Raw genomic sequence first — 26,957 nt, 5'->3', positions numbered from 1 at the left:
CTGTACAAGTTGAAAATGATTTACATATGACATCACCCGAAGCCCCACCTGAGATGTAAAAGTGTCTGCAGGAAAGATCCTCGTGTTGAGCAGGATCAGGAGATGGGTAAGGACCAAGAGACCGATGATCTAGTCTGTGTTCTTGAGCCTCTTGTTATGCAGAAACTTGATGATGTGGAACAGAAAGATGATGGTGTTGGCCACAATCTCAATTCCCACTTCAGAGTAAAAGGTGCTTCTTTAGTTAAGAACACCATGCACCATGTGGTTTTTTCTCATATTTTGGGTTAAATAATCATGGAGTACATATCTTAGGATAAAAGAAAAGAAAATGCATTATCACAAATATTAAATTGCATCCCTCTCAAACAACACTGTTGCTAGGAGGAAAATTTGTTGGCCTATCCCTGTGCCCCTGTCCTCGTTAACTGAAGTTTTGCTGACATACCCTGGAAACCATTCTTTCCTCTCTCTCTCTTCCCATCATTTTCTAATCATGGCTGGATTCCAATTTATGCAAAGTACAAAAGGATTTCCTGAGCATTAAAAATGATCATATCTTTCATATATTTCTCATTCACAAGCTCCGATGTTATAGAAAATTTTTCCCTGATGCAAACTTGAATTTTTCTTGGTGATATCTGATTGCAAGGGTGGAGTATGTTTCCTTACTGTGCTAAGGACTATGTACTTTTGGGTCATCTGAAATTATGGGGGTTTAATTAGAAAGAAAACCCTCCTAAACAAAGAGCCTCAATGTCTTAGGCCATACATATCTATGATAGCTTCCTGTTACCTTTATTCTGGTTTGTTCATGAACACTTGTAATTTTGTTCATATATTCACAGAGAAATTGCAAAGTATTGCAACCTCTGAAGTCAGATGGCTTGAATATACCTATATAACCTTCCACTTAAAGGATAAGTATTCAACTTTGAGAAGCCCATGAGCCTGGGCTCTGGGCTCGACTCATCTATAAGCTGAACAAAATCTCATCATGTATGTACACAAGATACCATGCATGAAACAGCATGAATCATGTTTGCCATTTAGGGAAGGATTGTTGTGCAGAAGGATCTCTATGAAATTGTTCAATTTTCTAGACTTCTGCAGATCCTCATTCATAGAAATCTCTTAGTAGTTGTTCATCTCTATCACCAACTCAGAGAGGCTAAAAAATCAACAGAATTATAATCTGTTGGGAATCTCTGTTCAGAGAAAATGGAGTGAATTTTAGACAGATTTGATTCCCCTACACAGCTACCTATGTTAATTATTTTTGTTATCGAGTCACAATTTGACCTATGTGATTCAACTCTAATATAAAATACTAGCAGAAACACATTTCAGTATTTTTCTACTTTAATATGGGTATCCAGGCATGATGGCACACTCCTGTAATCCAGCAGGTTGGGAGGCTGAGGCTACAGGATTGTGAGCTCAGTGCCAGCCTCAGCAACTGTGATGCACTTAGCAACTCAGTGAGACCCTGTCTATAAATAAAATACAAAATAGGGCTGGGGATGGGGCTTGCTGGTTCAGTGTACCTGAGTTCAAGCCCCAGTACCAAAGCAAAATAAAACAACAACAAAACAAAACCTTAAATACATGGATTCATTGTGATAAACAGAACCACAATGAAAAAAGATACACATTCACTCCACTTGAGGAATTTATTACAGTGTAAGTATCCAGCCTATCTTTGAAACATGATTCTTTTTGGAGTCCAATTTTCCATCTTCCTTCAAGAATGCAATGACGTTTCTCTCGAATCAAGAGGTCCAAATGTAAAATTGATACTTGGGTTTATTATATTGATGCCTTACACATACCAGATACATTTTCTACTACTGAACTACATCTACAGCTCTGATTCTAGAGAATTTTGAAATGATTTTACTGGCAGAATATTTTCCTGGAAAACATATTTATTTACTTTAATCCAAGCATCTCCTATAAGTTATCATTGAGATTTAATTTGTGTTTTCACATACTGAACCATAATACTACCTGAAATCAAAATTTCAGGTAAATTAAGGCTAACTTACTTCTTGTGCATTTTATGTAAAGGACACTAATGGAATCCCTGCTACTCAGGAGGCAGAGACAGGAGGATGTCAAGTTCAAGGCCGGCTAGTAAATTAGTGAGACCCTGTCTCAAAATAATAAATCAAAACTGGGCTAGGGATGTACCTCATTGGTGAAGAGCCCTGGGTTCAGTCCCTGGTACAAAACCCAAAAGTGCTAAAGAAATCTGACATGTTAAAGATGTGTGAACATTTTTGGTACCACGTGAGAATTCAGAGTGTAAGTACAGGTTTCATTTAAACATTGAAATGCAGATCTGTTTTTTTTTTAATTTAACTTTTAGCTGACCCAATATCTGGACTTAGGGAGTCTCGTATTAGAATTCAATACATATTGACATTGCTTGCTGAACACATGGGGAATTAACATTTTGATTTTCTCACATTGTATAATTTCTAAGTGTGCAGAGTCTCAAAACTCTTATTTGGTCACAGGAAATCACCTGATGTAGACTCTGGTTTCCACATTGAGATATAGGCAGTAGATCTGCTGACCCTAGCCCTGCAGCTGTGCCCAGGTGCCCCTCACCCCTCCTCTGGCTGCTCCTTCCCCTGACCCTTCTCAGATTTTGCTGAGCTGCACTGCTATGTGGGCAACATGTTTACACCTACATGAGTGGGAATATGCAGTAATTGGCTGAAAGGAAAATTCTATAAACTATTAGGAAAAAAAAGTTTATTTATTTCTGAAATGTGGTGAACAGCAAAATGACATTTTTTTTTAATTTTAGGACTATAGTCATATACGACTGTGTCCAGCTTCTGTCCAAAGTTCAGATCACATAGTGATGTATTAGTTTATCATATGCATCAGATACATATACCTTATTCACTTAAATATTATACAATATGTAAGTATTCTAAAAGTTCTTAATACAGTGATGGTTCTTGGAAACATACTCTTCAAAGCAAAAACAATCATTATTTTTAAACAAGAGAAAGCAAACTATCCTAAGATATACTGTACAGTCCACAGAGGGGGACATAAATCAAAGGGAAAGTAACATGGGTTGGGCATGGTGGTGCACATCTGTAATCCCCACAGCTTGGGAGTCTAAGAGAAAAGAATTGCATTTTTGAGGCTAGCCTCAGCAACTTAGGACCTAAGCCTTATAGCAAGAGCCCTCTCTAAATAAAATATTAAAAGATTAGGGATGAGGCTCAGTGGTTAAACACACTTAGGTTTAAATCTTGGTATGAAAATAATAATAATAATAATAATAATAATAATAATAATAATAATAATAATAATAATAAAACAGCAGCCACAAGGGGCATAATTTGTTTTGTCTTTTCCATGTACTTAAGCCTCCCCCTGCTCCTATCACCTACTGTATGTTAACTAAAAATGAACAATTGAGTTCTAGGAGGGGGGCTGGTCCTGCTTCATGTGAGTTTGGGACTGAGGGAAAATTAGGCAGCAAGCTGTACTTTGCATCACAGTTCTATCTATAAAACTATGAAGAGCACTAGGGAGAATCAGCTTGCACATCAGGGAGGGCACAACCACTAGCAGCCAGGTGCTATGCTATGTGAAAAGCCAGTGTGAAATGTACAAGCTACAGAAATATGAAGGAGAAAAGCCTGTAGAATATTTGGGTAAATGAGTGATGGCTATTCCTGAAACATCTGGTTGATGATCACACATTGTTCCCATAAATTGTAAAGATTTCAGTAAAGCTCAGGGTTCCCAGCTGCGACTACACAATAACAGTAGTTTGAAATCTGTCTTCAGGTTCAGTATAAGTAAAGTTACTTTTCTAACAGCAACAAGAAACTCTAAAGGAGCTTCATCACAGTAACTAAGCTGTCCTTACTGGGAAACCCAAACATACCTCTAGGAGGATCTGTTTCCCTGATGAGGTCAATAATGACATGAATCAAGTTCAATTTGCTTAAAGAGGAAGAAAAAGTGATTGGTTCACATTTGTGCTATTACTGCATTTGCATGCAAATATGAACTTAAAAAATAAATGTGAGCACAGGCACCTGAACAGAATGAGGATCAACGTTTCCAAATATTCTCCCTAACAAAATGGCAACCAGACACAACAATTCTTAGGGAAATGGGAAGGAGAATTTTAAAATGAATAATAAAAAAGCCCAGATGAATGGACTATGTATTCTTCCTTCTCAAGTATTGAAAATTATATTCCCAGATCTTTAGGGGGCAAGGAAAAAGAAACCACTATCAGGGTCACTTGTCTTTTCATGTGAAGGAGACACAGTACCACTGCCCTCTCACTCGAAATTGGCTACTGGGCAGAACACACAATCTGGAGAGGCACCATTCATTTTTAATTTGTGAGATGAAATGTACGACAAGGAAGATTTCATAAGAAATTACAACATATGGTTGTGGTAATATAAGATCACCCCTGTTACTTTCAGGTTTATACAAATTCACTTTTTAATTTCTGAATGTTTAGAAAAGTCACATATCAATTAGCATTCCATTTTTTTCAGGAAGATGAGAGAAGCAAAGCTGAGCTTACTTAATAAAGAGGATACAGGGAACATGATTACTTCTCTGATTATTTGTATAGGACTAAATAACATAGAAAACAGGTGATAGTACTGATAGCATATGCCAATGTCATTCTCAGCACCATATGTAAATAAGTAAATAAAATGAAAGTTCACCAACCAATAATAAAAATATTAAAAAATCATGGAGTATTTTCAGAGAATTCTGAAACTAGTATCACCCTAAAGCCAAAAGCAGACAAAGACCCATCAGGGAAAGGACACTTTCAACCAATATCTTTCATGAACACAGATGTAAATATTCTTAAAAAAAATATTGGCCAACTGCATACGAAAACACAAGAAAGAGAGAGCACACCATGATCAAGTGGGGTTCATCCCAGGGATGTAAGTTTGGCTCAACATACAGAAATCAATCAATGTGACTCGCCACATCAAAAGACTTAAAGACAATCATCACATGATTATCTCGAAAAATGCAGAAAAGGCATTTAACAAAGTATAGCACCCATTCATGTCAGAAAACCTAGGGATAGAAGGAAAATCCCTCATAATGTAAAGACTGCGTATGAAAAACCCAAGCCAATTGTGAATGGAGAAAACTGAAAGCATCTTTTCTAAAGGCAGGAGCAAGGCACGGATGCCCACCTTCACCACTCCTATTTAACACACAGTCCTTGAAATGCTAGCCAGAGCGATTAGGCACAAAAGGAAATTAAAGGGATAAAAGCAGGAAAAGAAGAGCTTAAATAATCTCTGTTTGCCAACACCATGATCTTGTCTTTAGAATACTCCAAAAACACCACCAGATTTCTAGAACTCATATATGAATTCAGCAAAGTATCAGAATGAAATATCAACAGCAGATTCATCATTGGAGTATAGGAATGTGAGTGTTTTAAAAGTAGCCACCCTCCCCCCCAGTGAGCTACAGTTTCCATGCAATCCTTGTCACAAGGCCAGTGATATTTTTCATGGAAGCAGAAAAAGATCCTAAAAATTCATTTGGAGATGCAAAAGAGTAACCAAAGCCATCTTGAACAAAAGGAAGAAGTCAGAGGACATCACAGTACCTCGTTTCAAAATTTATCCCAAATCCACAGTAGTTAAGACAGCAGGATGTTGACATAGAAACAGACATGCAGACCAACGTAACAGGCCAGAAATGCACCCACACATCTACAATCAAATGATTCTCAAGAAAATCTCCCAAACATACAGAGGATAAAATACCGCCTCTTTATTAAATGGTACCAGAAAGACTGGATTAACATGGTAGACTGAAAGACGACCTGCTCTCTCCCAAGCCACCCTGGAATCACACTAAGATGGGTCAAAGACCAACACGTAGGACCTGAAACCATAGAAGGACATGGATACATGTAGGTTTTCTGGTAGGACCTCCAAAGCTCAGAAAACAAAAGCAGAGCAAACACTAGATCTTCAGCTCCCTGCCCAGGGCACGTGTGATCTCCAAAGGGCTTAAGGGTCTCCTTACAATGACCCTCCTGGGTGCAGTACACAGGCCTCTGGGCAGGCAGCCCTTAGCAGGCAGACCTCATCCCTGGCATCTCTGCCCTTCTGAGCCTGCTCAGCAACCCTGCTCCCCTTACACAGCTGCGTCCACCTCTTCCACTACTAGCGAGGACTCTGACATTGTGCACACTAAGCAGCATTGTACGAGCAGTGCACCTGCAGTTTCTTCTCCAAGGAGAGTCTTTTTTGAAAAATTGACACCTCTGAGCCTGCCATGGATGGCTTCTTGCTTATTTCTAATAGACCCTCAAAGCATCTTTCTTACCGTCCTTGTGCAAAGTACTCAGCTTCTTTTAAAATAGTGACATCTCATTAGTGACCCTCTCCTCCTTGACAGGACTTTATAAGAGTTTTCTTTCTGACCAAACAGTGGAGGCTTCCATATCTTTCTGATCTGCTTTTTTGTTTGGCTTCCAATCCTCATCATGAATATGGCATAAAGAAGCCAGCAGTGCTCAGGCCACAGCCTGAATGCTTGTGTTACTTAGAAATGTCCTCTGCCAGTTAATGAACCCATCACCTTTAAACTCAGCCTCCCACACAGTCTTGGGAGCATGAGCCAAATGTGAACATGTTCTTTTCCAGAATTGCACAACGGGCCCGTACCCCAGGCTGGCCAGGCACAATTCAGGAGCCATTTGTCAAAAGAAACTAACTTTATTTTTAGAACACATGGCACCACACAGCTCCTCAGGAAGACCCTCAGAGCCCAACTGCCACCTCTGGCTTCTCACAAACCTCTAAACCTCCCCCAGATCTTGAGGCCAATTAGCTGGGTCATGTGGGTGGAGCCAAGAAAAGGCCCCCAATAAGTAGCTCCGTTGTCTGAAAGGCGGGGAAACAGCCCAATGAGCATCACCGAAGAGGAGCCAATCATTTGGCAGCTAGAAGTTTGCTGGGGCTGCTGTGAGCCAATCATCAGCTGGCAGCTGGAAGTTTGCAGGCAGCTGGAAGTTTGCTGGGGCCCCTTTGGCTTTGGCTCTCAATAGGGCCATCCTGATCCCCAGGAGAACTCTCACTCTTATCTGAGGCCTCATGAGCACAGTCTTTACTGTCCGCACACCCGTCAGTGCCAGTTTGGTTTTGAGCTCACACAATGATCACCCGTGAAGCTCTGCCTGTAAAATTCTAGACTTTCCCTAGCCTGCTCTGCCAAACTCTTCCAAATTTCTTTCATAAACCAATTGCAAGGGCTTTTTAACCACATCATCTGGTAGAGTCACAGAAAGGACCACTTCCTGTATACCACTACTGGGCAGGAACTTTTTGGTTAATTTTTCACGTCTGTGAAAAATACCAGAGAGATCAGAAACTTAAAAGGAAATAATATTCTTATAATTTTGGTTCACAATTACAGAGGTTGCAGTCTATGGCCACTTGGCCCTGTTGCTTTGGGTCTGTGGTAGCGTTGTCCATCATGGTGGGGAGCGTGGGGTGGGACACAGTTGCTTTACTCATGGTATCCAGAAAGCAGAAGGGAGACAGGGAGGGTCCAGGGTCCAGTATTTACTTCAAGCACAAGCCTTCAATGATCTATGTTCCTCCCAATAGGCCTCACATCCTAAAGGTCTCCTCTCCTCCCCACAGTACCACAGGCTGGATATGAGTCCTTCAACACCTGGGCACCAGGCATTCCAGATCCAAGTATCACACTGTGCTAAACCAGGCTGTGTGGAGTTGAGATCCAACTCACCATTTTCCCTTGAAGACGCATTCAGAAATGCAAACGTTTGTGTGACAGGTGACAGTATTTGTTTCCATTACTCATGATGTCTATGACATCTATAGGTATTGAGATAAATCAGCAAAATGCAAACATCATATTCCATATCAGAACTTTACCAAAACACAAGGTCTAGAAAGGGCATTGGGGGGGCACGCCTGTCATCCAGCAGCTTGGGAGGCTGAGGCACGAGGATTGCAAGTTCGAGGCCAGCCTCGACAACCTAGTGAGGCCCTAAGGAACTCACTGAGACCCTGTCGCTAAATAAAATATAGAATAGGGCTACAGATGAGGCTCAGTGGTCGAGTGCCTCTGAGTTCAATCTCCAATATCCCTCCCCAAAAAAAGCATGCATATATATGTGTGTGGGTATATATTTATGTATGTGAGTGTGTGTGTGTGTGTGTGATCTGCTATTTACATATAGATATATACACATACACATCTCATTTGTTCTATATGGTGTATATATACACATAATATGTGCATATACATACATGTTCTGATGAACTGTTCTGCAGCCAGTGGCATTAGCTGATCTTACTAGAATGTATTCCTGCCTGAATAATTAAGCATTTATGGACCTCCCTATAGAGACTTGAAAAAATAATTATGAGTTTTTCAGTGCAGATGAACTTCAAAGGACTGATTGTGGCATAGGTATGAGCCACAAATATCTGAATGCAATAAAGAATTTGGTCATTGTTCCATATAATTCTCGAGGAGGAGATGATGTAGTCCAACATGGACATTAGCATGAAGAGTCCCATGAGCAGCAGGATGGTCCTGGTGGCCCTCAGTTCTGGGGAGGCTCTTGGTGACAGGCTGGTGCTTTGGAGGTGCTGGCACTGCCTCTTATGCCTGCACAGGAGGGCCACCATGTACCCACTGGAGAGGGCCATGAGCCCCATGAGGAAGACTTCCCGGAAGGTAAACAGGGTGAACACCATCTGCTGGATCTAGTAAGTGATGGGCCAAATGGAGCAACATTCGGTGGCATACATCAGATCCCCTGAGGTCCAGTTGGGGGTGGCGATGATGGAGACTAAGAGGTGGCTGCTAACGGACATGTACAAGGCACACAGAAAAAGGAGGGGTCTCAGGCTGTCCTGCAGGGACCTGGGTTTGAACTTTGTCAAGGGGGAGGCCCTGGGTCTCAGGGTGATGGCCTGCAAGACACTCAGCAGGCAGGAGGTGCAGATGGAGAAGTCCCTCATCAGCCTGTGAAGGTAGATGACGGCTTTACAGGTGATGTCATCCCAGAATCTCCAGAGAGAAATAAAGACTTCTGTTGCTATGAAGCTCATGAGGTCAGCAACAGCAGGTGGGTCAGGGCCAGGAGAGCAATGGGCAGGTCCGTGGGCTTGGGTCTGTGTCCAAAGAGGAATGAGAAAACATGGACATGGAGGAGGACAGTGTTGGCCAAGATCCCAATGCCAATTTCAGACAGAAAGGCGTTCCTCAGGGCAGGTATTCTGTAGAGGCCACCTTTGCTCATCTTATGGGGGGGAAGGAGTGTTTCAGGGTCTGTTGAGAAATGGAAGAGTGATTCCTCATTAAAAGGACAGCGACCTTCAACAGTCAGAACAAGAGCGCTCGCCTCAAGGTAAGGTGGATTTTTTTCTGCACAATTGTGTAGTTCAAGCTCTACAAGTTTTGGTGGATTTGCATGAGGAGGATTGCAGACCAGTGGGAAGGAGGCCTCTTGATCAGAGTCTATATAGATCAGACTTGCATAGGTTAGGGTACATCAGTGCTGTCTTGATTACATTGGGTCATTTTTTTTTGGGGGGGGGTACAAGGGATTGAACCCAGGGGTGCTTAACCCCTGAGCCCCATCCCCAGCCCTTATAATATTTATTTAGAGACAGGGTCTCCCTGAGTTGCTTAGGACCTCACTAAGTTGGTGAGGCTGGCCTCCAACTTGGGATCCTCCTGCCTCAGCCTCCCAAGCTGCTGGGATGACAGGTGTGCACCACTGCACCTGGCAATGTATTTCTTTGTAAAAAATCGCTCAGCTGTCTCCCATCTTAATACATAGAGAATAAAATATTACCAAAAGAGAGTACTTTGGCAATCTCTGTACAGAGAACTCTGATGGGTGTTCAGGTGTTTCCTTTGAATGCCCCAAGGTAACTACACATATTACTCATTCATAATTATCATGCCAGGATAATTCCCTAGAGGTGGAGTCTACCAAATATAAGCAGAAATTTCAATTTTTCTCCCTATTTCAGCACGTGGAACAGGGATGGTAAAAAGAAACCCACTTTACATAGATTCAGGGCCGTTCCATTTTAACATCTTAATAAAAGGACTAGTGTCCAAAGTTTCCCTGAAGGATGGGACTCCATGGGACTCTAAATTGTCACCTCTCCTTGCAGAAGCAAAGATATTTTCTCACACTTAAAAGGTAACGCATAGAAACTATATTAGAAAATTTGGTGAGGATGTCCTTACAGAATACATTTGGATGGAGCTGTTCTGTGAGTTAATCCCCAACCCCCAAGGCACAGATCAGGAAAAGGGTCACAATGTAGTGCAGTGACAGTCACCATGTGTCTTTCCTGTAGTGTCAGGAGAGATTTTTCTGGCCATCTAGTGGTCTCCATTTTGTTGGTCTTGTTTTTTTTTTTTTTTCGTGTGTGTGTGTGTGTGTGTGTGTGTGTGTGTGTGTGTGTGCATGCAAGTGTGCTGGGGTTGGATCCCAGATAGCACTGAGCCACATCCCCAGCCAATGTCCCCCTTTTAGATCACTCACAACTGTATTACTAAAATATACATACAAGGCAGGCACAGTGATGCACACTTGTCATCCCAGTGGCTCAGGAGGCTGAGACAGGAGCATGGCAAGTTGGAGGCAAGCTTCAGCAACTTAGCAAGGCTCTAAGCAACTCAGCAAGGCCCTGTCTCTAAAGAAAATACCAACACGGGCTGGGATGTGGCTCAGTGGTTAAGTCCCCCTGGGCTGAAGTCCTGGTACTAATGTGTGTGTGTGTGTGTGTGTGTGTGTGTGTGTGTGTGTGTGCATGCAAGTGTGCTGGGGTTGGATCCCAGATAGCACTGAGCCACATCCCCAGCCAATGTCCCCCTTTTAGATCACTCACAACTGTATTACTAAAATATACATACAAGGCAGGCACAGTGATGCACACTTGTCATCCCAGTGGCTCAGGAGGCTGAGACAGGAGCATGGCAAGTTGGAGGCAAGCTTCAGCAACTTAGCAAGGCTCTAAGCAACTCAGCAAGGCCCTGTCTCTAAAGAAAATACCAACACGGGCTGGGATGTGGCTCAGTGGTTAAGTCCCCCTGGGCTGAAGTCCTGGTACTAATGTGTGTGTGTGTGTGTGTGTGTGTGTGTGTGTAGACACACACACACACACACACACACACATATATATATAATTTAGATTTTCTTAAATATTATACTCTATGTCTTATAAAGGATGGAATACAGTGGGTATGTCTGTGATATGTTATTTTTATGAAAAGAATTTCGGTGGCTACGAGCACTTCAGAGAAAGAAGCCAAGAGCCATGTTCTGGGTGTGACCTCTCTCAACCCCGCCTCCTGACACACCTGCCCACCCAGCCTGTCCTGGAGACCAGGAGACAGGACAGAGGCTCTCTCCCCTTAACAGGATGAGCTGGGGACACTCCTCAAGTAAGGTCTGTCTTGGCAGTTCCAATGCTGACCCGGTGCCTGGGTGGGCAATGGTCACATGCAAAAATATCTGCATTTACACCAGGGCAAGCCAGGTACTCTCAAGAGATCTAAAAATCTGTCTGTAAGGACATGGAGCCCAGGGAAAGTGACACAGATTTCTGAATCAGCTCAGATTGAGAGAGGACACGGTGGGGAAGAGGAGTGACAGATTAGGTGGGAAGATCAGGAAAAACCAAACATATGTGGAGAAATCCATGTCAAAAAGGGGGCCGGGTGGGGCTCAGTGGCAGAGCGCTCGCCTTGCACGTGGGAGGCCCTGGGTTTGATCCTCAGCACCACATAAAGTAAAGGCCTCTGTCCGTCCACAACTACAAAAAATATTTTTAAAAAAATATCTAATAGAAATCTGAGCATTCACTTGCTAAATTTGAAGGCGAAGTCCGGGACATCCTCCGAAGACGCATTACATCGTTGGGACACCTTTAATTACCTGCATCAAGGACACAGTCACTCTAGTTGTTGCACAGGTGTGTAGTTCCCCAAATCACAGCCATCCTCTGACACATGATGTAATCCAAAGGTTCTGTTAAGATCAGAAACCATGACACGGTGGTAAGGAGAGAGATGGAGAGAGGCTTGGAAGGAAGACACCCCTCAGCAGAACCAGTGCAGGTTTGGGTGCTTCTGACCTTAGGGAGGGGCTGATAATATCAACAAAATACATTTCAAAGAAATAAATACTATTTCACTTGGTCATTATTAGCTAACTCACTGTCACCATCAACCTCAGTCTCATCACCTGCTGGATACTAATCCAAAAATGGACAACAGGCAGTGGAATGGATGTGACAGAACTCTCCTGTACATATGTGAATACACCACAGTGCATCTGAAATCCCAGTGGCTCAGGAGACTGAGATAGGAGGATTGTGAGTTAAAAGCCAGGCTTCACAAAAGTGAGGCCCTGAGCAACTCAGTGAGACTCTGTCTCTAAATAAAATACAAAATAGGGCTGGGGACAGGGCTCAGGGGTTGTGTGCCCCTGACATTCATCCCTGGTAAGTGCCCCTGATTCACCCTCAAGTCTCACCGCTGTGTATGTCCACAGGACTAGGGTCCTAATTAGAATAAGATGTATGCCATGCTTGGATGAAGATATCACAACAGAATCTGCTGTCCTGTGTAACTTAGAAAGACCAATAAAAAACATACATGAGGTAGCAGTTACCATAAGCCTAGAATCCTATTGGTGAGTACAATGGGGAAAGTTTTGCAAAACAAAAAGGACAGAAGGGATACAGGAAGCAAGACAGGTCCTGGTTGGTTCATGAATGCATGGCTCCCTCTCGTCCACTGAGAAGATCTCCGGAACAGGGTAAAGGAGCAGGAGGCTTTGGGACTGTGGGCTCCAAGCTCTACCTTATGGTTCAAGTCAAGGAGGAAAACGAGGAAGAGCACTGGGGAGAAATGGTGGGTTCACCAGAGAGGGCAGGGCAATCGCCAGGCAGATGTCAGGGCTGTGTGCAGAGCTGTTCTGGAATAAGGGAACCCCAGGAATAGGGGGAGAAAAACCCTGGAGAGGGCTTGGGTCCATGGATGGTGGCTATTCCTGATGAACCGAGGTAGAAAAAGAGGATAGCTGCTTTTCAGGGATATAAGGCTGCCAAGTTTCCCTCTGCCCTTGGTGAGAATTGTGTGTGTGTGTGTGTGTGTGTGTGTGTGTGTGTGTGTTTGCACCAGGGATTGAACCCAGGGACCCTTAACCCCTGAGCCCCATCCCCAGACTTTTCTCTGCCTTCCCTGGAGATATCTGATATCTGGAGGAGCAATGACAACTGACCATCCACGTCCCACTGACCCAGTACCAATGTCCCCAGACCTTATTGTATTTTATTTAGAGACAGGGTCTCACTGAGTTTCTTAGAGCCTCACTAAGTTGATGAGGCTGGCCTCCAACTTGCCATACTTTTACCTCAGCCTCCCAAGCTGCTGGGATACCTAGCCTGCACCACCACACCCAGGTGAGATGGGGTTTTGAACAAATAGTGCTATTTTCTTCTAAAGAATCTGAGATAATATTTCGCAATTTTTGAGCTATAGAAGTCACAGAACCATTCTGTTTGGGTTCTGAAGATGAGAGAAGAAAAGCTGAGTATATTTTTAAAATCTGAAACCAAGACTTATCACTTTCCTGATGACCTGCCTAAATAAGGTTTATGTTTGAAATCCTTAGATAACATAAATCCTTGGTAACATAGGAGTACAGGTCAAGCAAAGTCTTTTAATTCAGAAAATAATGAGAAATTATTTCCTAGGGTTGAAAAGCAATCAATTACTTCTGAGATATCAAATTTAAATATACCGTCCAGGCAAGATGGTGGTGCACCCCTGTAATTCCAGTGGCTTCTGAGGCTGAGGCAGGAGGGTCACGAGATCAAAGCCATCCTCAGCAACACGAGGCCCTGAGCAACTCAGGGAGACCCTGTCTCTAAATAAAATGCAAAAAAGCTAGGAATGTGGCTAAGGGGCCGAGGGATTTTGGGTTCAATCCTTGGTATCCCCCCCCCAAAAAAATTAAATATACTGAGAACAAACATTCTATTTGTATTCTAAAGAAAACAGTCCTCTGACTGTGGATGCCTGTTACTGCAGGGTGGCTATCCTGGGGCCATCCAAGTCTGGTGGACTCAATTTGTCCCCTCCCGGTCACTTCCTAGAAGCCCCTTCCCTACTCCTTGTGCATTCACAGGGCACAACAGCACTTACCCAGACAGACAAGAAGGGGACCGGGTGACCTGAGAAGAACTTACTCGGCTTTAAGTAAAGGACGTGTTTAGTTCATCTCTCTGCGGGTCTGCAATTTCAGGGCCAACAGAAAGGTGACTAGAAGCCACTGAGGAGAGGTGAAGATGGAGTCCCTAGTGGCACATTCCACCTGTCTCTCAGCTTCACTTTATGCTCTGCTGGGTGAGAGCCACCTGGGGAGATCAGTGACCAAAACTTTTCTCTATTTTCCCTGGAGATATCTGATATCTGGAGGAGCAATGACACTGACCAGCCATGTCCCACTGACCCAGGATCAATGTCCCTTATTTGGTCTTAGGATGAAATGGTGTCTGATTTGCTACTGTAGAGGGGGAGATTTCTGGCACCTCCCAGTGGCTCTGAGGGTCCTCTCCCTGCAGTGCATGGGGGCAACCTCCTCCCAGGTCTTTTCCTTGTAGTAGTGTGAGTTTTGTGTCCAGGATTTGCACACTTTCAGCTGAGTATTTTAAGATGTGAGTGAAATTGAAAAGTCAATTTAAGAATCAACAGTTATACCCAGTGACCTCACTCATAGGACTAGTATAAACCGATCCTAGAATTTGTATGGAAAAATAAAAGACCCCAAAAGAGCCCAAGCAGTTCTCAACAGAAAGAGCAATGCAGACAGCCTCAAAACATGAGTTTCAAACTGCACCATAGAGAAACCAAAATATCATGTGACTGGCATAGGAGCCGACAGGGACCAAAGTCCTAGAGTAGAAGACTCAGGGACAGATACAGTCCTCAGTGATGGACAAAGGTTCCCAAACCACAGCTTGGAGAAAAAGGACAGAAAATTAGATTCCACTGGAAACTGGCAACCTTCTGTCACTTTGCATAAAAGTAAACTCCAAGTGGATCAAAGACCCAGGAATCAAACCAGGACACTTTGAAAGCATAAGGCCAACACTCTTCCTGACATCCCCAGGAAGACTTCTAACATTCAGGACAAAAATTACCACGTCTTCATCAACGGGATGATGGCTCTCGTTAAAAACTTTCTGGGCAGCACAGGAAACCTACCAAAAGGAATAAAATTCTTTGCAAGTTACTCTTTCAACAGAAGGTCAAAATCCATAATCCAAGGGTCCAGAAAAAAATCCAACACATCAATGGGGCCAATGGAGTAATTGGACGTTTCTCAAAAAGAAGAAATTCAAACCGTCAGCAATACATGAAAAGATATTCAAGAGTTTAGCAGTCAGGAAAATGCAAGTCAAAATTATATTGAGATTCCATCTTATCTTTGTTAAGAGGGATCAAGAATATAAGTGATAACAAATACCTGGCAAGGGTGCAGGGGGAATGAATTACCCACTGCTGATGAGATTTGAAATCTGTTCGAGCATTACGGAAATCATAATGGAGGTTCCTCAGAAGCCTAGGAAAAGAGTGGCCATGTGACCAGCTCTAAAATTTTTAGTATTTTTTCCAAAAGAATTAAAGTCAACCTGCAGAATGAGAGCGATGAGATCCCATTTCTGAATGGTAAAGTGATCTTCTCAGGATAAATTCCAAGATGAAAGAGAGGACAAAACTAGGTATGTGAACAAGATGTAGAATGTCTACGTAAGTTGCAAGAGGTTTGTGGACGGGAAATCTCAAAAGGTTCGTGTCTGTGATTAAGCTGTCTATCAGCACAAAGTTACTCAGGTTTTTTTTAAGTAAGATTATAACCTTTAATATGCTGATTCTCTATGTTTAGAAACAAGGGCTCTTTAAAATATTGATCTGCTTTTATCTGTCAAGATAATTTCCTATGTCAGTAAGGTTTCATTACTTACAGAAACTACATCTGAAAGGGATTAGGTTCTGTGCTGCTTTTAAAGTCTTTTTTAAAAAGTTTTTAAGTTTATTTTTTTAGTTGTTTATGAACCTATTTATTTATTTATTCATTTATTTATTTATATGTATTCCTAAGAATTAAACTCGGTGCCTCACACATTTGAGGCAAGTGCTCTATCACTGAGCCCCAGCCCTAAAGTCTTTTCAATAATTACTTCATAGTTGGTTAAATAAACAACTCTTATGTGTACATCTGAGAATTGTGTCAGCCTTGTCTAAGTTTTGTTTGTTTGTTTGTTTGGTACTGAGGTTTGAACCCAGGGGCACTTGGCCACTTAGCTTCCTCCCCAGCCCTATTTTTGTGTTTTATTTAGAGACAGGGTCTCACTGAGTTGCTTAGTGCCTCACTTTTGCAGAGGCTGGATTTGAACTCGTGATCCTCCTGCCTCATACTTCCTAGCTGCTGGGATTATAAGTGTGGGCCACCGTGCCAGGCTCTGAGTTTTAATAGAAAACCTTAAATTTAGTTTCTTAAAAAATATTTTTTTGAGGCTAGGGTTGTAGCTCAGTGATAGAGCAGTTGCCTTACATGATGCGTGATGCTCTGGGTTCGATCTTCAGCACCACATAAAAATAAAAAATTAAATAAAGATATTGTGTCTGTCTTTAACTGATAAAAAGTATAAAAAATATTTTTTCATCTTTTTATTTTCAACATACATTAGTTGTGAAATGTTTCTCCTGTAAAGATGGACATGTGTCCTTTACATCTTTTTACTTGACTTCCTGTGGGAGGCTGAGGCAGGAGACTTCTGATTTCAAACACAGCCTCTGCAAAAGCAAGGCCCTAAGCAACTCAGTGAGACCCTGTCTCTAAATAAGACACAAAAATAGGGCTGGGAATGGGGCTCAGTGATTGAGTGCTCCTGGGTTCAATCCCCAGAACCAACCAAACAAACAAAACTTAGACAAGGCTTTTTCATGTTTTAGGAGCATTTACACTTTAAGAATTTTTCTGTTTGTATCATTTTCACAGAGTTAGCTCTGAGGGTCACATTATAAAATATGTGACTGGTCACAGTCTCCCAGTATCCATATTTTACTAACGTAATTGAAGCGAGGAAACCTAAACATCTGTCTTACCCTTGTCCACTTTTAAATATCATTGTTAATGGTGGTTTTTAAAAATCCTAAGATGTTATACATAAACTCATGATGATAGTCTGTTTTATCTAAGTAAATAAAAATATCGATCTTCTATTGTTCCTTTTAGTTTTTGAATACTCCAACGTTCCTTCTTTTATCAGAGAAAAAAATGAATGAATGAATGAAAGAAAGAAAGAAAAAAAGAAAGAATAAATAAATAAATAAGACTTGTAGACAACTTAAAAAATTAAAAAAAGAAATTCTTGGGCTGGGGCTGGGGCTGGGGGTAGAACACTTGCCTGTCACATGTGAGGCCCTAGGTTCAATCCTCAGCACCACACAAAGATAAGTAAAACAAAATAAAGGTATATAAAAAAATAGAAGTTATTTTCTTTCAGAAGTTGAAAACTGTTGCTCACATTTCCTTCCACCTTCTTGATTTCTGAGGAGAAACCCACTGTAATTTCAAGGGTGTTCATTTCTCTTTGTCTGATTTCAAGTTTTTTTTAAAAATTTTCTCTGCTTTTGTTATCAGAAGTTCAGTTATGATGTTCTTGGCTGTGGATTTCATTGATTGGTCTTATTTGGGATCCATTCATCTTTTGCCTAATTTGCAAAGTATTTAGTCATTATTTTTTAGAATATTCTTGTAGCCATTCTCCATGTTTTTTTTCCTTCTGGGAGACCCTATGTAGATGTCTCATGTTTTATTATTTATTTTAAAAAATATATAAAAAATAAATTTCTACACACACACACACACACACAACACATGCATACACACACACAAAAGAGAGATAATTTAAACTTAGTTAATAAACTTAATTAATAAGCGCATCTAACTGATACCTGAATCATTACTGGCTTCTCTGTATATTAGGTGTACTCATGGTGCTCAAGTGTACAAGACTTTTAAAATGTGGAGCTTAGAACATTTGTACCAAGTTGGAGTTCTCCAAAATGAAATTGTTTGTAGCAGTCGTCACCTTCAGATTTATACAGAGACAATCAATTTGGTTGGTAATTATGTCATTTAATACTTTGTAACTGGATAAAGATAATCTAAGATATATATATATATATATTATATATATATATATATAGATATAGATATAGATATAGATAGATAGATAGATAGATAGATAGATATAAATATATAGATATATAGATATAAATATATAGATATATAGATATATGTATATATGTATGTATGTGTGTACGTATGGATATGTTATATTTATGATTTCATGTTACATAAGTTTTATACATATGAATATATACATATAAAATTTTGTGTTAACTCTTTATACTAGGATGAGGATTTAAATGCATTTTTGGAGGTAACAAGGAGAATCTGATTTGTGTATGTTGAGAGCCATCTTAGTCTTTCTGATTGATTCCTGTTTCAGATATAAGATTGTATTATGTTCACTGATATTCAGATAAATTCAGGAAATGACAGAATTTTATAAAATGATATTTAAGTAAAAGGCAAAGATCAACTTCAGAATAAATAAAGAGCCCCATCTAACCTAAGGTCAGTCTCTGCCTCTCACCTGACTCCATGTTAGGATGGCTCCTACACAGGCCAGAATGAAGCACCCTTAAAATGTTCAAAAGAGATTTTTTTGTTGTAAATTTGACTGTGATCTCAAAATAAACAGGGATTCAATACATGTAAGTAAAGTTTGGAATTAAAAAAAATATGCCTTTGGTTCAAGTTCTTATACAAACTGAATTCATTTTAGCTCATGTTTACTTTATTTTGTAATTTCCCTGTACAATTTTAAAACTGTCACCTTTTGGTGTTTGGAAGAAGCACTACTACTAATAAACCAACCTGAGTTAGGTTGAGACAATAAGCCATCACTACAGAACCGACAGACAGAATATAAAGCTGAATTCCAGCACGAACAGTGATCCCACGTAAATGGAAGGGGTCACTATAACATTATAGACATGGAGGTTAACACCAGTTCTCCTATTTCAAGACTGGTGGATCTCCCTGGCTATAGATGTTTGAAACCAAAACATGGAGTCATGTTAAGGACAGAAAAGCAATATTTTGTTTCTTGGCCTCTCAGGTCAGGCAAGATTCAGGGAACAATGGGATCCTTTAAGTTCCCTACCACTCCAGTGAGTCAAGTGACTGCCAAATCACAGGGACTAAAAGGACCCTAGAAAACAGAGAGCCAACCAGTGCACATGCTGCAAAAAGAAATGTCACTGGAGAAGGAAACAGGCCTGTTCCTGCTACCATAGGAAACCACCGTGGCCAGCAAGACCCTAACCCATCCTGGCATGTGGCACAACTGGTCAAGGAAAAGCTCAAGGAGCTAAGAGCTTCTCACAGACTCCCGACATTGATCCCTCATAAACCCCTGCTGGCTCTAAGTGTAGAGAGGGAAAAGGTCCATTTTGGTATCAGTTGATTTTCTTTTCTCATTTAAGTTGGGACTCTCCTTCTTTTTGTTATAATGGATATCTTGGTTTTAGCCACCTGGCAGGAGAGTATGACCAAAACACAGCCATAAATGGGCATTTAGCAGATGAGACAATCATCATTTTATTTTTTTCTTGAGATGTACATTTGGGTCAGTCGTTTCCAAAGTAAGTGAAACTGGGAGGGTACACTGGATGGGTTTTTACATATAAATGCCTCATAAATAACACAGAAATCTCTGTCCGAGTCACAAGTGTCTTCTGAGTCAACTTGAGACCTACAGGTGTGCCTCACCTCCTGCACAGGTGCACTTGATGTATTTTTTGTTTTGTTGGCTGGTTTGACCATGATGAGCTGCTGCCCCGACACCTGCTCTGGAGTTCACAATTCACATCCAGCCTAGTACTGGGATTTAGTCAAGACCTGTGAAAGAGACAAGCTTCACTGAAGATGGAAATGCCCTCACCAGGTGCTCCTGATCATCATGAAGGCTACCCAAACTGCTCAGAAGAAAAGAACCCTTAACCATGGGCCATTTCTACATCAAAACAATATGTCTCAGTGCCTGGCATTGAGAATGGGTGCAAGAGCCAAAGTGAAAAGAAGACCAATAGGTCTAAAAAGACAAAAATGTAGGATTTGTTTGAAATATAAAGTTGGGGGGTCCATCTTCAGAACACAAGATTCAGCCTTCATTGGGGTGTAAGGTCCAGTCATGGGCAGTTTAACAATAGCTTTTGCATTTGCCCTCCCCAGTGTCAAAATCAGCCACTTGCATGGGGGATAAGCCTGAGTTCCTCCTATCAGAGTGGGGGCAGTGCTGTGTTGCGGTGAACACAGGTGGGCTCTCTGCCCAAGAGTGCATGAGGCCTGCATGCCAGTTTCTTTCCAGGAGGGTTCGGTGGTACACCCTTCTGCAGACGCCAAGTTCACCTTGCCTGGCTACTTCAAAACACGTGCTTGATTCCTTGTGCAGCCCAGGATTTACAACACTATGTGGGAGACAATTATGGCTGTTTTTTTCTTTAATGATCTTAACTTCTCCCTAGGGTAAATACTGTCCAGGTACACAAGATCTAAATGAAGACACTCGCACTTTCTGTCTCCATAAATAGTGACAGTTTCACCTACATCCTGATGCTGTCACAGTCTGTTGAACTTATGTTAGAAAAAACTGCTCAAAAGACAGACAGCACATTCCACCATCTTTGCTAATCCAAAGTCCATGTATAAAAACATGAATTGGTGTCAACATAATTTATACACAACCAGATATATGAGAAATTTTGCTGTATATGTGTAATAATAATTGTAAAGCATTCTGCTGTCATTTATTTTAAAAAATCAATAAGAAAAGACAGACAACATTGTAGTCTCAGCACTAATCTGGATCTTTGAGCTGAACACAGCACTGAGGAGCTGTGGTTCCAGCTACTCAAGAGGCTGAGGCAGGAGGATCACTTGAGCTCAGGAGTTCAAGACCAGCCTCTATAACACAGCAAGATTCCATCTCAAAACAAAAACCCAATATGTGAATATCATCTACTATATAGAATTTGTAGGTAATATTGAGAAAGACAAAAAGAAATCCACCCAATACCTTCTTCTTTTGGTTAAAGTAAACTTTTCAGGAGTCAGGAGAAATAGCAGTCTCCTCCTGCCTTTGGAACCCATGTCCTTGGGAGTCCCCACAGCAGACCCAGAAGTGCAGCTAAAATCTCCACATGCTATTTCAGAAGGAAGGTGATGGCTTGGGTCTCCTCCAGGGGTTGACCAATTACATCACTGAACAGCTTTCATGTTGACTTTTTGGGGTTCAATCCAACAGCCTGATTTTTTTTGGTTAATACTGTGTCACCATAGGTCACACATGGCCACCTGTAATCCAGTTGCATTTCTAAGCTAGACAGATGCAGGATGGGGGTTGGCATTCCAGTACCCAGCTGTCTGTAGCAATTTCTCTGATACCTTTGTGCCACTTTAACATGACGTCACTGTTCTGTCAGAAATACCATTGGATAGGTGCTGATGCCCAGGACCTGCGGCCTGACTGTCAATCAAATCCTGATTTTCTCCACCTATTTCCTCTACAATTCACTGCCTTTATTTATCTGGGTCTTCATTTCCTTCATGTAAAGAGGGGACAGTAATACTAATACCTTCAGAGCCTCACTATGGTCACTAAGAGTTAATATACACATGTAATGTGTGTGCACACAGAAGTTAGCTGTTACTTTAATTTTTTCTCATGGCTTGCTTCATACATTTGCATATCATCGTCATGCAGGCACCAGGCTAATCTCTGAAGTCTTCCAATGAGCCTGAAATAGGCCACTAGGTTGAGGTTGCAAGGCCCACAGAAAAAGAACTGGGATGTAAATGAGATCTGTTTTCTACCTTAACTCTCTCCTGTACTCTGACTCCAGATTACCTATGCTCACTATGGGCTTGTTGTTCAGAGGCAAATAAAAACATTGAAAAAATTAATATATGAAAATGTGAAAAGAAATACGTGGAGGAAAAAAGGGACAATTGTGATTTTAAAAACTTGTGAAGTTAACATTGAGGGAATTGATGATCTTAGTTGATATTTCTTGCTCTAATGAAAGAAAGAATCAAAACACTAATTATATAAAAGTACACAGAGTTGTACTTATGCTTTTTTTCTCTTTCTATGATAAAGCAAAATAGTTCTTCCAACATGAATTTTTCCAGGCAAGAGTGAGCACACTTTGTAAACCATGGACAGTGAATGATATCTATTTTGGTGATGCACAGTAAGGTCATGCATACTAAATCGGTGAATTAGTCTTTTTTAAAATTTTCATACCAGGGATTGAATCCAGGGCCACTTTACCTTGGAACCCTTTCCCCATCCCTATTTATATTTTATTTAGAGACAGGGTCTCACTGAGTTGCTTTGGGCCTTGCTAAGTTGCTGAGGCTGGCCTCCAACTTGCAATCTGCTGAGGACCATTACCAAGTAGGAATGATGCATTGAAATTTCCTTGCCAGCGTACCCCATGTTAAATGGACTTGCCTTGGAAATTTGCTGTGACATTGCATGTCTGTGGCAGCAATCTTTCTGCCTCAGCCTCCAAAACACATTTGTGGAAATTCAGAAGTAAAGTGGGAAGAGAGAAAAGAAGTTGTTATTATCTGGCACTGTGAAACATTTTCTCTCCTTCCCCCGTGTGGATTGGAAGAAATTGATGATTCGTTTTTCAGCACAGATAAGTATCAAGGCACTGAGGGTAGCATAGCCGTTGCCCACCAGCATCTGGACCCACAGGCGAGTGGGATCCGCCCTGGGCATCTCTCTGGAAGAGGAGGACAACACACAGTCCACAAAGTACATGAGCACAAAGAGTCCCTTGAGCAGCAGGATGGTCCTGGTGGCCCTCATTTCTGGGGAGGCTCTTGGGGACAGGCTGGTGCTGTGGAGGTGCTGGCACTGCCTCTTATGCCTGCACATGAGGGTCACCATGTACCCACTGGAGGTGGCCATGAGCCCATGAGGAAGATATCCCGAAGTATTCCCATCAAGGAGAAGAAGGACCTGAAGTAGTGACCCCTGGGGCCAACAATGTAGGACTCAGAGACAAACAGGAAAGCTGCTGTGTCATTGGAGAGGCCTCTCATGGAGACCAAGATGCAAACATTGAAGAACACGTTGAACACCCAGAAAGTGACCAAGGTCTACGCACTGCACTGTGGGGATGTGTGCTTTGACTTGGCCAGATAGGAGCTTCTGAGGCTGAGGGTGGTGGCCTGCAGGACACACATCAGGCAGGTGGTGCTGACTGACAGGCTCCTCATCAGTCTGTACAGGTAGATGAAGGCTTTACATGTGATGTTGTTCCAAAAGTCCTGAACCCCCAAAATGCCTAGGTCCAGGTGCATCCTGATTATGAGCATCAGCAGGTGAATCAGGGCCAGGTGAGCGAAAGCCATGTCCATGGGCCTGGTCCTGCACTACACAAGGAATGTGAGGACGTAGAAGAGGAGCAGGAAAATGTTGGCTGTGATCCCGATGACAATTTGGAAACAAAAGGCATTTCTTACAGCAAGAAAAATGTAAAGTGTGCGGCTTTGGGTCATTTTTTTTTTCTGGGGAGAAGAAGCAGATGGTCAACACCTTAGAATAAAAGGAAGGTCAACTCCTCCTCAGAACTATCACCAGCCTCAACATCCTGACCCCTAAGACTGCCTGCTTCAAAACATGGGGGTCCCTACACCCCTTCTCCAGTCCTCTCAGCGCTCAGGCACAGCATCTCCCCTGGGTCTCTGTGCTTTCATGGCCAGGGCCACCATGGATCTGCCTGGGCACGTGGAGTGAGCTGACCAAAAGCTGAGTATGTGGCATATGAAGGGGAGTCCAGTGCGACAGATTGCAGGGACGTCCACAGAGAACTCTCAAGGAAAGGGTGTCAAGGGGACAGCCTCGTACGGCTCTGTCCCTCCAGTGTTTGGGTTGTTTGTCACCAGTTTACAGACCAGTTATCAAAATGTTGGCTCTGTAATCCGACTTCTTGCATTTATTGATTGATATATATGTTTTGGTACCAGAGATTGAACCCAAGGTTGCTTAACCACTTATATTATTTTACATATATTTAATAATACCAGAAAAACACATCTAAGTGAGCAGAACCATCAGTGATTAACAGGATCGTATTCTAAAATTTCTTTTCTATCCATTCTTTAGTACATGGAAAAAGGGTGAAAAGTAATCACAATTTAAATACTTTCTTTTTGTACTGGGGATTGCACCCAAGGGTGCTTATCCACTGAGCCATATTCCAGTCCTTTTTACTTCGTTATTTTGAGTCAGGGTCTCACTAAATTGCTTAGGGCTTTGCTGTGTTTCTGAGGCTGGCCTTGAATCAGTTATCCTCCTGCCTCAGTTTCCCAAAATGCTGGGATTACAGGTTTGTGCCACTATCTCCTGTAAAATGTCAGTACATTTGTGGGTTATAATTTTCAGTGTTTTAATTAGAAGATGGGAATCCAATCTCATGCTGAGAGAGGAGTTTCTATAGACAGCAAGTTTTCATATCTTCTCTCAGTTAGGAATGATATTTATCCAGAGAATGGAGAGGAAAAATTATACCAGACAACTTGGTAATGACATCCCTATGAAATATTTTCCTATAGAGAAAAGATATTTACCTTATTTCAGTTTTAATGTTTACACTGAGACTCGTAACATCTTGCCGCATTTTATCATCTGAAAAAGAAAGGGGCACGAGTATATGTTATTTTCACAGCTACCTAGAAAGTTATATTTGGATAAAAATCAGTTTAAGGGTGAGCAAAAATGTCAAAGGGTCCAGACAACTTAAGTCTTTCAAGCCTAGTTAAATAATTGCTTTGAAAACTTTGACAAAGTGCCATTGTCTAAAATTAAAATTAAGTAGTCATATTAGGAAAATTACAGCTTTTCCCAATGATTAAATTATTTAAAAAAGTATATATATTTCTCCACTCACATATTCAGCAAAATAAGATTTGCTCCCTTGGTGTGCTCAAGAGAACAAAAGAAAAATGCTAATATAGTGGTCTAGGAGTCTCCACATTTTAAAAGTCACAGATGGTTATTAGTAGGCACAGTGCTACATGGTTTGTCTGAGTTCTGTGTAGCTAATTATAGAAATGCCTATTTCTGGATATGAAATAGGCATTTTGATCCCCAAAGTCCCTTAAAACACATTTTGATTAATACACATTTTGATCCCCAAAATCCCTTAAAACAACATAAAGTGAATATATAACATTTGAAGATGTCTTTTAAAAATCATAGAAAATGAAATAACTAGGATTCCCTTCTATCATGTTATGAAATATAAATTTTCTTTAATTTGGTTCAAGAAAATAAAATGTACAGCATCAGAAAACAAGGAGGAATAGCGTATTGGTGTCCTTTGTGGATGAAGGGCTCAGGACTGGGTTTCAGCATGGCCCAGGGGATGGAGCCCTGCCGGCACCTTCGTGGGAGAGAGGGATGCATTGAGGAGGGAAGGGAGCTGTGTTTTCAGAGGAGCCTTACCTGAAAACCAGTGGAAGACTTTTTTCTATACGAGAAACTTTCTAGTTAGAGCTGGAAACCTTATTTCCTGAAATTACAGTGGGTTTCTCCTCAGAGATCATGGAGATGGAGTAAACGTGAACAACAGTTTTCAATTTCTGAAAGAAAATAACTCTTTTTTTATATAAACCTTTATTTTGTTTTACTTATCTTTGTGTGGTGCTGAGGATCGAACCCAGTGCTCATATGTGCCAGGGAAGTGCTCTAACATGTGCCCCAGCCCCAGTCCAATAATTGATTTAAAAAAATTTTTTTTTTAGTTGTCAACAAGTATTATTTATTTATTTCTTTATTCATTCATTCATTCATTCATTTCTATGATAAAAGAAGAAACGTTGGAGTATACAAAAATAAAAAGAAATAGAAGGTTGATATTTTTATTTACTTAGATAAAATAGACTATCTTCATGAGGTTTATGTATAACATTTTAGGATTTTAAAAACCACCATTAACAATGATATTTAAAAGTGGACAAAGGTAAGAAGACCTAGACAGATGTTTAGATTTCTTCACATCTGCCAGGACCACATAGTCTAGGAAATCGGGGCGCAGACACAGGGCCTGTCCCTCATCAGGATGGCCCCGGATGCTCTCCTCAAACAGAGCTCTGGGGAGAGAGGGGCTGCAGCAGCTTCTGGCTGCCCTGATGTGCCAAGTCCCAGGTCATGACTTGAACTCTGGAGGAAACAAGGCATCCTCAGACTGGAGGTTCTGAACAAATGACAGATATCAGAGAAAGATAACGTGGAAAAGAAGTTGAGAAACAGGTCTCTTCTGGAGAGCTCACCATAGGAAAAACAAGAAAAACTTAAGTGGGCAGATTAGAGGATGAAACCTAAGTTGAGAAAAAAGTGTGAACAGAGGTTTGTTTCTTTAAGAAATCACCCCTAGGGTCCCTTAGAGCTGATGGAGTGAGTTCTCTTTTAGAGAGAGATAGCACAGTTGGGACTCCTCTCCTGCCCTGACCAGGGAAGACGTCACTTAAACATTTTTGCATCCTGCCACTGTCCAAATCATGGACAACCCTGATATCTGTCTGTCTGTCTATCTATCTATCTGTTTGTCTATCTATTTACCTATCTATCTATCATCTATTGATCTATCTTAACAAATGGGCCAGACACTAGTGATTAATAACATAGTTGGAGCAGCCTGGCCATTGGCATGGACAGAAATGAATGAGGAGTAGG

General features: G+C 41.4%; 1 protein-coding gene and 1 pseudogene across 1 annotated transcript in view; both read right to left on the bottom strand.

The window, feature by feature from the left end:
- Positions 1–26,957, bottom strand: part of LOC144374723 (uncharacterized) — a gene marked incomplete at its 3' end in the record, with an annotated part of 159,020 nt that overhangs the window by 48,730 nt on the left and 83,333 nt on the right. The window lies entirely within an intron of this gene.
- On the bottom strand, positions 8,364–9,331 carry LOC120888544 (vomeronasal type-1 receptor 105-like; annotated as a pseudogene).

The sequence above is a fragment of the Ictidomys tridecemlineatus genome, unplaced genomic scaffold (assembly GCF_052094955.1).
Source record: "Ictidomys tridecemlineatus isolate mIctTri1 unplaced genomic scaffold, mIctTri1.hap1 Scaffold_843, whole genome shotgun sequence".
NCBI lineage: Eukaryota > Metazoa > Chordata > Mammalia > Rodentia > Sciuridae > Ictidomys > Ictidomys tridecemlineatus.
This window is presented reverse-complemented; position numbering and strand designations above follow the sequence as displayed.